The sequence below is a fragment of the Triticum aestivum genome, chromosome 4B, assembly GCF_018294505.1.
Source record: "Triticum aestivum cultivar Chinese Spring chromosome 4B, IWGSC CS RefSeq v2.1, whole genome shotgun sequence".
Lineage (NCBI taxonomy): Eukaryota > Viridiplantae > Streptophyta > Magnoliopsida > Poales > Poaceae > Triticum > Triticum aestivum.
In genome coordinates, this window is record NC_057804.1 from 140731962 (window position 1) to 140747589 (window position 15628).

The window sequence follows — 15628 nt, forward strand, 5'->3', positions numbered from 1 at the left end:
TTTTTCGATGGGAGAGAACCGAACCGTGAAGCTAATGCGGAAGAATTGAAGATGCTGCAATACAACGCTCAAGCATGCGATATCATCTTCAACGGATTGTGCCCCGAAGAATTCAACAAAATCAGCCGTCTTGAGAATGCAAAGGAAATTTGGGATACTTTGATTGATATGCATGAAGGTACCGAGTCCGTCAAGGAATCCAAGTTGGATGTGCTCCAAAGTCAGCTTGACAAGTTCAAAATGAAGGATGGTGAAGGTGTCGCTGAAATGTACTCTAGGCTTGCTCTTATCACAAATGAGATTGCCGGCTTAGGGAGTGAAGAGATGACCGACAAATTCATCATCAAGAAAATCCTAAGAGCATTGGATGGAAAGTATGATACCGTGTGCACATTGATTCAAATGATGCCAAACTACAAAGATCTCAAGCCAACGGAAGTCATTGGAAGAATTGTTGCTCATGAGATGTCACTCAAGGATAAGGAGGAACTTCACAACAAGTCAAGTGGTGCTTACAAAGCCTCAAGTGAAGCCCCCACATCATCAAGTGAGAAACAAACCTTCAATGAAGAATTGAGCTTAATGGTGAAGAACTTCAACAAATTCTACAAGAGTAGAAGCAAAGAAAGAAGCTCCAAGTCAAGGTCTTACAATGACAAGAGATCTTCTAGTCGAGAGCGCAATTGCTACAATTGTGGGAGACCCGGACACTATTCCAATGAGTGTACGGCACCCTACAAAAGAAGAGAAGATTCTCCAAGAAGAAGAAGCAAAAGAGAAGAATCACCACCAAGAGAGAGGAGGAGTAGAGATGATCGTTATGAACGAAGACCCTCACGGAGAAGCAAGGATTCGGAAAGGAAGGACAAGTCATCAAGGAGCTACACAAAACGAAGACATCAAGCTCATGTTGGTGAATGGGTTTCCGGCTCCGACTCCGACAATCACTCCGAGAGAAGCTATCACTCCGACTCCGAATATACTCAAGATGAAGGTGTTGCCGGTCTAGCACTTGTGTCAACCAACTCCTACGACATATTTGATTCACCAAATGAAGGTGTTGGAAGATGCTTCATGGCCAAAGGTCCAAAGGTAACACATCCTGAGTATGTTGATTTCAATAGTGATGAAGATGACTTGCTTGTGGATGATGATTTACTTGTTGACAACTCTAGTGATGAATACTATGATGAAACGTCAATTAATCATGCTAATCAAGATAAAACGAATGACAATGATAAGGAGAAGATTGAGCTTCTAACTAAAGAACTAAACACTCTTAAGTTGGCTCATGAAACTATCTTCGAAGATCATCGAGAACTTTTAAGGGCTCATGAGAAGTTACGCTTTGAAAAGCTCAATCTTGAGCAAGAGCATGAGTTCTTAAAAGCAATCAATGATGATCTCCGCAAGAAAAGTTCTTCTTATATTGCCAAGCGTTTACTCTTATCTACTTACATGCCTCAAGTCAAGTCTAGTAACAAGTACAAGAAAGATACTTCCTCTAGTAGTAACAATAATAATGTCAAATCCAATATTGTTGCTTCTAGTAGTTCTCTTGATTCCACTAATGATTCTCTTAGCCAAGTTACACTTGAGCAAGAAAATAGCTTATTGAAGGGAATTATAGAGAAGGGTGTTTACAAGAGCCTTGCCGGGAGTAAGCAATTCGAGGAAATTGTACGCAAGCAAGGAAGGCACCGGAAGAATCAAGGTGTTGGTTTTGAACGAAAGTTCAATGCCAATGGAGTTGAGTGGGAAGAAGATCAATACCCCAAGACAAAGTTTGTTCCTCAACAAGAGAAGTATGATCCTACTTCCTTCAAGGGAACACAAGCTCAAGATGATCTTCCACCACAAGACCACAAGAACAAAGGCAAGGACAAGCTTCAAGAAGAGATTGATGCATTTGAAGAAGCACCTAAAGCCTCGTTCAAGTGGGTTCCCAAGACTACATCAAGTTCTACTTCATCAAGTACAACTACAACTCCAAGGATTCCCATCAAGATGATGTGGATCCCGAAGAAGAAGAACTAGAGAGTTCTTGAGGGTGACTCCGCCAACATTCTTCACTCATATCATTATGGCAAGAACAAGTGCAATCAACTTCCACATCTTGCACTAGTTCAAGGAGTCACAAACCCTCATGTTGGTAAGGCAAGGGACAAGGTAACCTAATGATTTCATGGACATCATCTTGTGTGTGCATCACTCTATGTCTATGGATATTCTTGTTTGTTCCTTGTGGGACTAACCCATGTAGGTAAGTTGAAAGTGCAACTCACTCCAAAGGATTGCTCCAAATGATCTACATCAACATTGAGCATCTACATCTTCAACACCTACATGAAGTCATCATCGACAAAACCCAAGGTTAGTTCATCCCTCTAAGGGGGGATCTCACATCTAGGGGGAGCTTAACTCTAAGAATTGAGTCAAAGCAACCCTAATGGTGTGAACACATCAATGCATTATGTAAAAGTGGTAACCCCACTTGAGCTTAAACAATGAGTATGACCTATGATCAAATGTTATCATTTGACTCCTAAGTCAATATACTCATATATAGATGACCTAGTCATCGCCAATTGTTTGATAGATGCTAGAATTGGTTGTGCATGCTTTGCCACATATTTCATTTGCCATCTTATTGTGTGAGCATGTTGGTGCATATGTTACTCATTCAAGGACATCCACTTGTTGTTTTGATTGTTTAGTGTCTTTTCTTTTTGCCAAGTGGATGGACATGAATGCCTAAGAACCTTCTTTAGCTATCTATGCTTTTCTCATCTCAAACTCTATTCATGCTACATCACAAAATTTGATCAAGTCAGATTCGAACCACTCTGTGTGAGGAGCACTCGGAGTCCCCGATTCGTCATAGACTTAAACTTCCAAAACCTCTTTGTGACTCTCGGTCTGACCGATTCCTCCATTTCGGTCCTACCGAGATCACTAAGTTGATCTGAGTTTTCAATCTCGGTGCAACCGATTTGAACTTTTCGGTCACACCGATTTGCTATAACTGTACACAGTTATGCATCTCGGTGCCACCGAGTTGTTCCACTCGGTCACACCGACAGGGTCAGGCTATATATAGCCACGGGCAAAATTTTGGAAATTTCTCCGAAACCCTTCGCCCGCGCAATAGCTCGCTCTGCCATCGGAGGTCTCCGGATCGTCTCCTCGTCGCCAGCAGCCTCCTGTCGCTGGTCTCCGCCGCCGTCAACGGATTTTGTCCCCACCGTTGCCGCCGTAGCGAGTCCACCGCCAAGTTAGGGTATGGACTCAATCTTTGTGCTATCCACGTCTGATTCCTAGCACATTGTACTCTTATTGATTCTTGCCACGATTGAGACTCTTCTATCCAGCCAAAGTAATCCATAGATTAGATGAGATTCAAATTTTTAGGGTTAGGTTTCCGCCGAAACCATCTCGGACCCACCGAGTTGAAAAACTCGGTCTCACCGATTTGGCTTATGCCATTGCACTAGTGACTCTCGGTCTGACCGAGAATTACTAATCGGTGCGACCGATTTGAGGATTCTGTGAAACCCTAGCAGTCTCGGTGCCACCGAACTGAGACTCGGTCCAACCGAGATCATCAGTTTAGGTTCCAAAACTGCTTCGGTATCACCGAGTTTGAAAATCGGTTGATCCGAAATGCTTTCTGTGGAAAACTAAAACTGAACTTTTGAATCATTCTTTTGCAAAAATCTCTGCATTTTGTGATGCTCATCTATTCTATCTCATCTATAACTCTTCACAGGGTCAGCAGTCAGCTTTTGCAGTATGTCAGATCAGAGTGACAGCCAGAACAGGTCAGAAGAGCAGATGGACTTGAGTGAGGGCACTAGTCCCTCAACTACAGATGAAGGGAGCAGAAGTACTCCTAGCAATTTGCCTAAGGCTGCTACTAGGCAAAGGAGGAAAAGAACTTCAGATTCAGAGGATGAAGATTACAAAGCTGAGGAAGATGAGGCTACTTCCAAGAAAGTAGTGCTCAAGAAAGAATATGGCTCTGCACAGAGCACTAAACCAGGTCTGAAGAAGAAAGTTCCTGCCAAGAGGACACCAATGCCAAAGGCCAGAAAGTCCACTCAAGTGCCAGCTCAGGCTCAACCCAAAGAGGCACCTGCAAGGAAAGATACATCATCCAAACCTCGGAAAGTTCCTACTGGAGAGACTATGAAATTCACAATTGAGTCAGAGGATGATGGGGCTCAAGACAAGAAAAAGAAGAGAGCTAGAACCACAATTGCCAAGGTCCTTGGAAAGCCCTCAATGAGAAGAGATTCTGAAGAAGAGGAAGAGGATGCTGCACCAGCACCCAAGGCACCTAAGCTTATGGGTGATGCAATCAGATCAGGGGCTGCAACATCTAAGCCCAAGGATGCGCCCAAAGCTGCCTCCAAGGCCAAGCAAGTTCCAAAGAGGAATACTAGGAGTATTCCAGCTACTGAGAAGAACAAGGCCCCAATGCCCAATGTTGCTGAAAAGAAGATGAAGAAGGTCAAGTCTTAAGAAAGGTCAAGCCCAAGATACCAGACCACAATGATGCCCATCCTGTGGCTGAGGACATGAGAATCAGGAAGGATTCAGGGCTGAGACTGTGGAGGATGGAAGATCCATATGCTTCAAGAAGAAGAATTGTTGTTGACTACAGGTTCCATACAAAGGAACAGCAGGACTTCTATGAAACAATTCTGTTGGACAAGAAGCCCATAGTTTGTGACATGAGGTGGGTCGACTGGACCTACATCAAGGAAAATGAACAGCACTATCTTGGAGTGCAAGAGAGCTTTATTGCTTGTGGAGTTGCTGATTATGTTGGACAGAAGTTCACCCACTGGAATGATGAGCTTATCATGCAGTTCTACTCCACAGCACATTTTTACCCAGATGGTAGAATTGTTTGGATGTCTGAAGGTACAAGGTACCAATCCACTGTTGAAGAATGGGCAAGTCTGATAAATGCCCCCAAAGAAAATGAGGATGACCTGGACATTTATGCAAAGAAGAAGTTGGGTCATAATTCAATGGCTCACATGTACAAGGAGATCCCAGACAAGGCAGTAGAGACTCACAAGTTTGGATCAGTTCACTTTCTGCTGTCAGGGTTGCCAACCATCAATTGGATCCTGAGGCACACTTTGTTGCCCAAGTCTGGTGACCATAACATGATTAGAGGGCATGCCATCAACATGCTGCATGTGTTTGATGTGCCACAGAAGTTCAAAGTCATGAGCCTTATGATTGAAACAATCAAGAGGACTGCAGCAGATCAGAAGAGGAGCTGTGGATATGCACCTCAGATTCGGGAATTGATCAACTCAAAGATGAGCACAGGGAGATATCAGTTGGATAAGGAACATTTTCCACTTTATCCAGACTTTGAGGACAATGAGGTTGTCATGAATGAAAATGATCCACAATCAGTTCAAGCTCAGGAGAAGAAGGAGAAGGCAAAGAAGGAGAAGGCTGCCAAGATGCCAACTCAAGAGGAGGCATCTGAATATTTCTTGAAGACCAAACAAGAGCAGCTTGGTTACTTGATAGCATCTACACTGAGGATTGAGAAGGGACTGGCCACCCTCACTCAGAATCAGGAGAGCCTTGAGAGAATCATGGAACTCAAGTTTCATGACCTTGATGTTAAAGTAACTGAGATTCAGTCAGTTGTAGAGCAGCTGCAGGATGATATGCAGGAGAGGCAGGGCAAGTCTACCACAAATGTGTTTGCCAGAGTGCCCAGATCCCAGAGGTCAGTTGCAGTGCCAGTGACAGACACTAGAGCAACAACTTCAGCACCAGCCACAGCACCTACAGTTCCAGTGCAACCAGCTCCAGCATCCACTCCAGCACCCTCTACTTCAACTGAAGCCTTCATCCTTGGAGTTATCAGGACACCACCACCAGAAGATCAAGCCTGAGAGACGATCTAGCACTATGCATTTTCTATGAACTTTTTGGTAACTTGTTGCCAAAGGGGGAGAAAAATGTATAGATCATAGGCTTCGAGAGAGAGAGTGTGTTGCTTTTATTCTCTCTTGCTTTATTTAGTGGTTTTTCAAACTTTGTTTGCTTTTGGTTGAGATACTATGCTTGTGAGACATTGATGATCATGTGTTTGATCATAAGCTACACTTATGCATGTTTGATATTATCCTATCTATCTTATGTGATCATTCACTATGCTTGGTGATGAGTGCATGTATTCAATGTTTATTATTTTGAGCGCTCCACCAAGATGTATGTGACATGGAAGAGTGACCCATGAGCCTAATTCATTGTGCATTTGCAGTCCAAAGCAAATCTTAAACTATGCACAAATTTAGGGGGAGCTCTTGCTTATCACATACTTCTCAAAGCGACGATGTTATTCAATCTTATTATCATTTGTCGAAGCTTTGATCTATATGTTGTCATCAATTACCAAAAAGGGGAGATTGAAAGTGCAACTATCCCTAGGTGGTTTTGGTAATTCATAACAACATATAGCTCATTGAGCTAATGCTATTCCAAGACTATTATTTCAGGAAAGCTCAATGAATGGCATGGCATGGATGATGAAAGTGGATCCCTCAAAATACTAAGGACAAAGGATTGGCTCAAGCTCAAAAGCTCAAGACTCTTCATTTTATATTTTAGTAATCCAAGATTACATTGAGTCTATAGGAAAAGCCAATACTATCAAGGAGGGATGAGGTGTTGCTTAATGATCCTCTTGCTTCATGTGCTTTGTGATATGCTCCAAAACCCTCAACTACTTTCCCACATCCACAAATGACCTAAACCCAAAGCCAAAATCGGTCACACCGATTCTTCCTATCCGGCGCCACCGATTCCAAAAGTCATAGCCACTGCCACAAACCCTAAGCAAATCGGTCTTACCGATAGGGATCTCGGTCTCACCGAGATGGGGTTGTAATCTCTCTGTTTCCCTTCGTAATGTTTCGGTCTAACCGAAGTGAGCGATCGGTCCCACCGAGATTGCAATGTAAACTCTCTGTTTCCTTTTTGTAACATTTCGGTCTCACCGAAAAGAGCAAATCGGTCCCACCGAGTTTACCTGACCAACTCTCTGGAAAGCTTATTACCAAATCGGTCTCACCGAGTTTGTGTAATCGGTCTTACCGAGATTACGTTATGCCCTAACCCTAACCGAATCGGTCTCACCGAGATGCATGTCAGTCCCACCGAAAATCACTAACGGTCACTAGGTTTACTAAATCGGTCCGACCGAGTTTAACGATTCGGTCCCACCGAGTTTGGTAAATTGTGTGTAACGGTTAGATTTTGTGTGGAGGCTATATATACCCCTCCACCTCCTCTTCATTCGTGGAGAGAGCCATCAGAACGAACCTACACTTCCAACTTACCATTTCTGAGAGAGAACCACCTACTCATGTGTTGAGACCAAGATATTCCATTCCTACCATATGAATCTTGATCTCTAGCCTTCCCCAAGTTGCTTTCCACTCAAATCTTCTTTCCACCAGATCCAAAACCTATGAGAGAGAGTTGAGTGTTGGGGAGACTATCATTTGAAGCACAAGAGCAAGGAGTTCATCATCAACGCACCATTTGTTACTTCTTGGAGAGTGGTGTCTCCTAGATTGGCTAGGTGTCACTTGGGAGCCTCCGACAAGATTGTGGAGTTGAACCAAGGAGTTTGTAAGGGCAAGGAGATCGCCTACTTCGTGAAGATCTACCGCTAGTGAGGCAAGTCCTTCGTGGGCGACGGTCATGGTGGATAGACAAGGTTGCTTCTTCGTGGACCCTTCTTGGGTGGAGCCCTCTATGGACTCGCGCAGCCGTTACCCTTCGTGGGTTGAAGTCTCCATCAACGTGGATGTACGATAGCACCACCTATCGGAACCACGCCAAAAACATCCATGTCTCCAATTGCGTTTGAATCCTCCAAACCCTTCCCTTTACTTTCTTGCAAGTTGCATGCTTTAATTTCCGCTGCCTATATACTCTTTGCATGCTTGCTTGAATTGTGTGATGATTGCTTGACTTGTCCTAAAGTAGCTAAAATCTGCCAAACTCTAAAATTGGGAAAAGGTTAAGTTTTTATTGGTCAAGTAGTCTAATCACCCCCCCCCCTCTAGACATACTTCAAGGTCCTACAGATTTCCAAGAACCTTGGCAGTAGTGGTTCTGACTCTCTTTTTCTTCTTGTCTTGGCCAACAGCTTCATCTTCTGACTCAATGGTAAACTTCATGGTTTCCCCAGTGGCAACCTTCCTAGGTTTGGAAGTGGGAATCCTTCTTGCAGGTGCCTCTTTGGGTTTAGATTCCAAAGGTACTTGAGTGGAGGCTCTGGCTTTAGACATGGGAATTCTCTTTGCAGGTGCTTTGGTCTTCATACCAGGCTTAGTGGCTGCAGCTGAGCCATATTCTTTCTTGAGCACCTTCTTCTTGGAAGTGGCCTCATCCTCAACTGCCACATAGTCTTCATCCTCAGATTCCGAGGTTCTCTTCTTTCTTGCCCTGGTGGAAGCTTTGGGTAAGTTGCTTGGGGTGCTCCTGCTACCCTCATCAGAGCTGATAGAGGGACTAGTGCCCTCACTCACTTGAACCTGATCCTCTGACTTGTTCTGGCTGTCACTCTGATCGGACATATTGCAAACACTGACAGCAGACCCTATGAATAGATATAGACGAGATAGAGTGGATGAGCATCACAAAATACAGAGGTTTTTGCAAAAGAATGAGTTAAAAACTTAGTTTTAGTTTTCCACAGAAAGCATTTCGGATCTCCCGATTTGTAAACTCGATGATACCGAAGCAGCTTTTGGAACCTAAACTAGTGAACTCGGTCAGACCGAGTCACAGTTCGGTGGCACCGAGACCGCTAGGGTTTCACAAAGTCCTGAACTCGGTCACACCGATTTGCAATTCTTGGTCAGACCGAGAATCACATGTGCAATGGCCTTAGCCGAATTGGTGGAACCGAGTTTTACAACTCAGTGGTTCCGAGATGGTTTCGGCGGAAACCTAACCATAAATTTTCAATTCATCTCTAATCTACGGTGTGTTTTGACTAGATAGGATAGTTTCAATCGTGGCAAGATTCATGGCAAACACAATGTGCTAGGAATCAGATAGGGATAGCACAGTGATCGAGTCCATACCCTAGTTCGCGGATGAACTCACTACGGCAGAAACGGCGGGGATGATTTCCGTTGACGGCGGCGGAGACCAGCAACTGGAGGCAGCTGGCGACGAGGAGGACGATCCGGAGACCCTGGAGGCAGAGCGGGCTAAGCGCGGGCGAATGAGTTCGGAGAAAAATTCCAAAATTTTGCCCGTGGGTATATATAGCCCGACCCTGTCGGTGTGACCGAGTGGAACAACTCGGTGGCACCGAGATGCATAACTTCTGACAGTTACAACAACTTGGTGTGACCGAAAAGTTCAAATCGGTTGCACCGAGATTGAAAACCTAGATTGACTTAGTGATCTCGGTATGACCGAAATGGAAGAATCAGTCAGACCGAAACGCACAAAGAAGTTTTGGAAGTTTAAGTCTATGACGAATCGGGGACTCCGAGTGCTCCTCACACGGAGTGGTTCGAATCTGACTTGATCAAATTTTGTGATGTAGCATGAATAGAGTTTGAGACAAGAAAAGCATAGATAGCTAGAAAAGGTTCTTAGGCATTCTTTTCCATCCACTTGGCAAAAGAAAAAGAAACCAATCAATCAAAACAACAAGTGGATTTCCTCGAATGAGTGAAATATGCAACCAACATGCTCACACAATAAAATGGCAAATGAAATATGTGGCAAAGCATGCACAACCTGTTGGGGAACGTAGCAGAAATTCAAAATTTTCCTACGTGTCACCAAGATCTATCTATGGATAAACCAGCAACGAGGGGAAGGAGAGTGCATCTACATACCCTTGTAGATCACTAAGCGGAAGCGTTCAAGAGAACGGGGTTGAAGGAGTCATAATCGTCGTGATCCAAATCACCGGAGATCCTAGTGCCGAACGGACGGCACCTCCGTGTTCAACACACGTACAGCCCGGTGACGTCTCCCATGCCTTGATCCAGCAAGGAGAGAGGGAGAGGTTGAGGAAGACTCCATCCAGCAGCAGCACAACGGCGTGGTGGTGGTGGAGGAGCGTGGCAATCCTGCAGGGCTTCGCCAAGCACCGCGAGAGAGGAGGAGTACTTGGGAGAGGGGGAGGGCTGCGCCAGAACTTGGGGTGCGGCTGCCCTCCCACCCCTCCACTATTTATAGGGGGGGAAGAGGGGGCCGGCCCCCCTAGATCCCATCTAGGGTTGGGGGCGGCGGCCAAGGGGGGAGGAGTGCCTCCCAAGTCAAGTGGAGGCCCTCCCCCTTAGGGTTTCCCCCTTCCCATGCGCATGGGCCTTGGGGGGGCTGGTGCCCCTGGCCCATTAAGGCTAGGGCGCCCCCCTACAGCCCATGCTGCTGTATTGGACGTGGTGGAACAATTTCCGGACCTCCGGACCCCTCCAGAATCCTCCGGAACCTTCTGGAAGCTTCCCGGTACAATACCGGAAAAACCCGAACTTTTCCCGGAACCCGAACAACAACTTTCCATATATAAATCTTTACCTCCGGACCATTCCGGAACTCCTCGTGACGTCCGGGATCTCATCCGGGACTCCGAACAACATTCGGTAACCACATACAAACTTCCTTTATAACCCTAGCGTCATCGAACCTTAAGTGTGTAGACCCTACGGGTTCGGGAACCATGCAGACATGACCGAGACGTTCTCCGGTCAATAACCAACAGCGGGATCTGGATACCCATGTTGGCTCCCACATGTTCCACGATGATCTCATCGGATGAACCACGATGTCAAGGACTCAATCGATCCCGTATACAATTCCCTTTGTCTAGCGGTATTGTACTTGCCCGAGATTCGATCGTCGGTATACCGATACCTTGTTCAATCTCGTTACCGGCAAGTCTCTTTACTCGTTCCGTAACACATCATCCCGTGATCAACCCCTTGGTCACATTGTGCACATTATGATGATGTCCTACCGAGTGGGCCCAGAGATACCTCTCCGTTACACGGAGTGACAAATCCCAGTCTCGATTCGTGCCAACCCAACAGACACTTTCGGAGATACCTGTAGTGCACCTTTATAGCCACCCAGTTACGTTGTGACGTTTGGTACACCCAAAGCATTCCTACGGTATCCGGGAGTTGCACAATCTCATGGTCTAAGGAAATGATACTTGACATTAGAAAAGCTTTAGCATACGAACTACGATCTTTGTGCTAGGCTTAGGATTGGGTCTTGTCCATCACATCATTCTCCTAATGATGTGATCCCGTTATCAACGACATCCAATGTCCATGGTCAGGAAACCGTAACCATCTATTGATCAACGAGCTAGTCAACTAGAGGCTTACTAGGGACATGGTGTTGTCTATGTATCCACACATGTATCTGAGTTTCCTATCAATACAATTATAGCATGGATAATAAACGATTATCATGAACAAGGAAATATAATAATAACTTATTTATTATTGCCTCTAGGGCATATTTCCAACAGTCTCCCACTTGCACTAGAGTCAATAATCTTGTTCACATCGCCATGTGATTAACACTCACAGGTCACATCGCCATGTGACCAACATCCAAAGAGTTTACTAGTGTCACTAAACTAGTTCACATCATCATGTGATTAAGACTCAATGAGTTCTGGGGTTTGATCATGTTTTGCTTGTAAGAGAGGTTTTAGTCAACGGGTCTGCAACATTCAGATCCGTATGTACTTCGCAAATCTCTAGGTCATATTGTAAATGCTGCTTCCACGCTCCACTTGGAGCTATTCAAAATGGTTGCTCCACTATATGTATCTGGTTTGCTACTCAGAGTCATTCGGATAGGTGTTAAAGCTTGCATCGACGTAACTCTTTACGCCGAACTCTTTATCACCTCCATAACCGAGAAACATATCCTTATTCCTCTAAGGATAATTTTGACCGCCATCTGGTGAGCCACTCCTTGATCACCTTTGTACCCTCTTGCCAGACATGTGGCAAGGCACACATCAGGTGCGGTACTTAGCATAGCATACTGTAGAGCCTACGTCTAAAGCATAGGGGACGACCGTCGTCCTTTCTCCCTTTTCTGCCATGGTTGAGCTTTAAGTCTTAACTCCGTACCTTACTACTCAGGCAAGAACTCATTCTTTGACTGATCCATCTTGAACACCTTCAAGATCATGTTAAGGTATGTGCTCATTTGAAAGTACTATTGAGCGGTTTTTGATCTATCCTCATAGATCTTGATGCTCAATGTTCAAGCAGCTTAATCCAGGTTTTCTATTTAAAAACACTTTTCAAATAACCCTATATGCTTTCTAGAAATTCTACATCATTTCTGATCAACAATATGTCAACAACATATACTCATCAGAAATTCTATAGTGCTCCCACTCACTTCTTTGGAAATACAAGTTTCTCATAAACTTTGTATAAACCAAAATCTTTGATCATCTTATCAAAGTGCATATTCCAACTCCGATATGCTTACTCCAGTCCATGGAAGGATCGCTGGAGCTAGCATACCTTTTAGCATCCTTAGGATCGACAAAACCTTTCTGATTGTATCACATACAACCTTTCCTTACGAAAACTGGTAAGGAAACTCGTTTTGACATCCATCTGCCAGATTTCATAAATGCAGCTAATGCTAACATGATTCCGACGGACTTAAGCATCGCTACGGATGAGAAAATCTCATCGTAGTCAACTCCTTGAACTTGTGAAAAACTCTTCGCCACAAGTCGAGCTTCATAGATGGTGACATTACCATCCACGTCCGTCTTCTTCTTAAAGATCCATTTATCTCAATGGCTTGCCGATCATTGGGCAAGTCCACCAAAGTCCATGCTTTGTTCTGATACATGGATCCTATCTCGGATTTCATGGCTTCTAACCATTTGTCGGAATTTGGGCCCACCATCGCTTCTCCATAGCTCGTAGGTTCATTGTTGTCTAGCAACATGACCTTCAAGACAGGATTACTGTACCACTCTGAAGCAGTACGCATCCTTGTCACCCTACGAGGTACGGTAGTGACTTGATCCGAAGTTTCATGATCACTATCATAAGCTTCTACTTCAATTGGTGTAGGTGCCACAGGAACAACTTTCTGTGCCCTGCTACACACTAGTTGTAGTGATGGTTCAATAACCATATCAAGTCTCCACCATCCTCCCACTCAACTTTTCGAGACAAACTTTTCCTCGAGAAAGGACCCGATTCAAGAAACAATCCCTATTGCTTTCGGATCTGAATTAGGAGGTATACCCAACTGTTTTGGGTGTCCTATGAAGATGCATTTTATCCGCTTTGGGTTCGAGCTTATCAACCTGAAACTTTTTCACATAAGCGTCGCAGCCCCAAACTTTTAAGAAACGACAACTTAGGTTTCTCCAAACCATAGTTCAAACGGTGTCGTCTCAACGGAATTACGTGGTGCCCTATTAAAGTGAGTGCGGTTGTCTCTAATGCCTAACCCATGAACGATAGTGGTAATTCGATAAGAGACATCATGGTACGCACCATATCCAATAGGGTGCAACTATGATGTTCGGACACACCATCACACTATGGTGTTCCAGGCGGTATTAATTGTGAAACAATTTCCACAATGTCTTAATTGCGTGCCAAAGCTCGTAACTCAGATACTCATCTCTATGATCATATCATAGACATTTTATCCTCTTGTCACGATGATCTTCAACTTCACTCTGAAATTACTTGAACCATTCAATAATTCAGACTTGTGTTTCATCAAGTAAATATACTCAACATCTACTCGAATCATCTGTGAAGTAAGAACATAACGATATTCACTGCATGCCTCAGCACTCATTGGACTGCACACATCAAAATGTGTTACTTCCAACAAGTTGCTATCTTGTTCCATCTTACTGAAAACGAGGCTTTTCAGTCATCTTGCCCATGTGGTATGATTTGCATATCTCAAGTGATTCAAAATCAAGTGAGTCCAAACGATCCATCTGCATGGAGTTTCTTCATGCGTATACACCAATAGACATGGTTCGCATGTCTCAAACTTTTCAAAAACGAGTGAGTCCAAAGATCCATCAACATGGAGCTTCTTCATGCGTTTTATACCAATATGACTTACATGGCAGTGCCACAAGTAAGTGGTACTATCATTACTATCTTATATCTTTTGGCATGAAAATGTGTATCACTACGATCGAGATTCAATAAACCATTCCTTTAGGTGCAAGACCATTGAAGGTATTATTCAAATAAATAGAGTAACCATTATTCTCCTTAAATGAATAACCGTATTGCGATAGACATAATCCAATCATGTCTATGCTCAACGCAAACACCAAATGACAATTATTCAGGTTTAATACTAATCTTGATGGTAGAGGGAGCGTGCGATGTTTGATCACATCAAACTTGGAAACACTTCCAACACATATCGTCAGCTCACCTTTAGCTAGTCTCCGTTTATTCCGTAGCTCTTTTATTTCGAGTTACTAACATTTAGCAACCGAACTGGTATCTAATACCCTAGTGCTACTAGGAGTACTAGTAAAGTACACATTAACATAATGTATATCCAATATACTTCTATCGACCTTGCCAGCCGTCTCATCTACCAAGTATCTAGGGTAATTCCGCTCTAGTGACTATTCCCCTTATCACAGAAGCACTTAGTCTCGGGTTTGGGTTCAACCTTGGGTTTCTTCACTGGAGCAGCAGCTGATGTTCCGTTTCATGAAGTATCCCTTCTTGCCCTTGCCCTTCTTGAAACTAGTGGTTTCACCAACCATCAACAATTTATTCTCCTTCTTGATTTCTACTTTCGCAGTGTCAAACATCGTGAATACCTCAAGGATCATCATATCTATCCCTGATATGTTATAGTTCATCACGAAGCTCTAGCAGCTTGGTGGCAATGACTTTGGAGAAACATCACTATCTCATCTGGAAGATCAACTCCCACTTGATTCAAGTGATTGTTGCACTCAAACAATCTGAGCACAAGCTCAACGATTGAGCTTTCCTCCCTTAGTTTGCTGGCTAAGAAAATTGTCGGAGGTCTTATACCTCTTGACGTGGGCACGAGCCTGAAATCCCAATTTCAGCCCTCAAAAACATCTCATATGTTTTGCGACGTTTCGAAAACGTCTTTGGTGCCTCAACTCTAAACCGTTTAACTGAACTATCACGTAGTTATCAAAACGTGTACGTCCGATGTTCGCAACATCCACAAACGACGTTTGGGGTTCAGCACACTGAGCGGTGCATTAAGGACATAAGCCTTCTATGAAGCAACGAGGACAATCCTCAGTATACAGACCTAGTCTGCATAATTGCTACTATCAACTTTCAACTAATTTTCTCTAGGAACATATCTAAACAGTAGAACTAAAGCGCGAGCTTATGACATAATTTGCAAAAATCTTTTGACTATGTTCAGGATAATTAAGTTCATCTTATGAACTCCCACTCAGATAGACATCCCTCTAGTCATCTAAGTGATTACATGATCTGAGTCAACTAGGCCGTGTCCGATCATCACGTGAGACGGACTAGTCATCATCGGTGAACATCTTCAT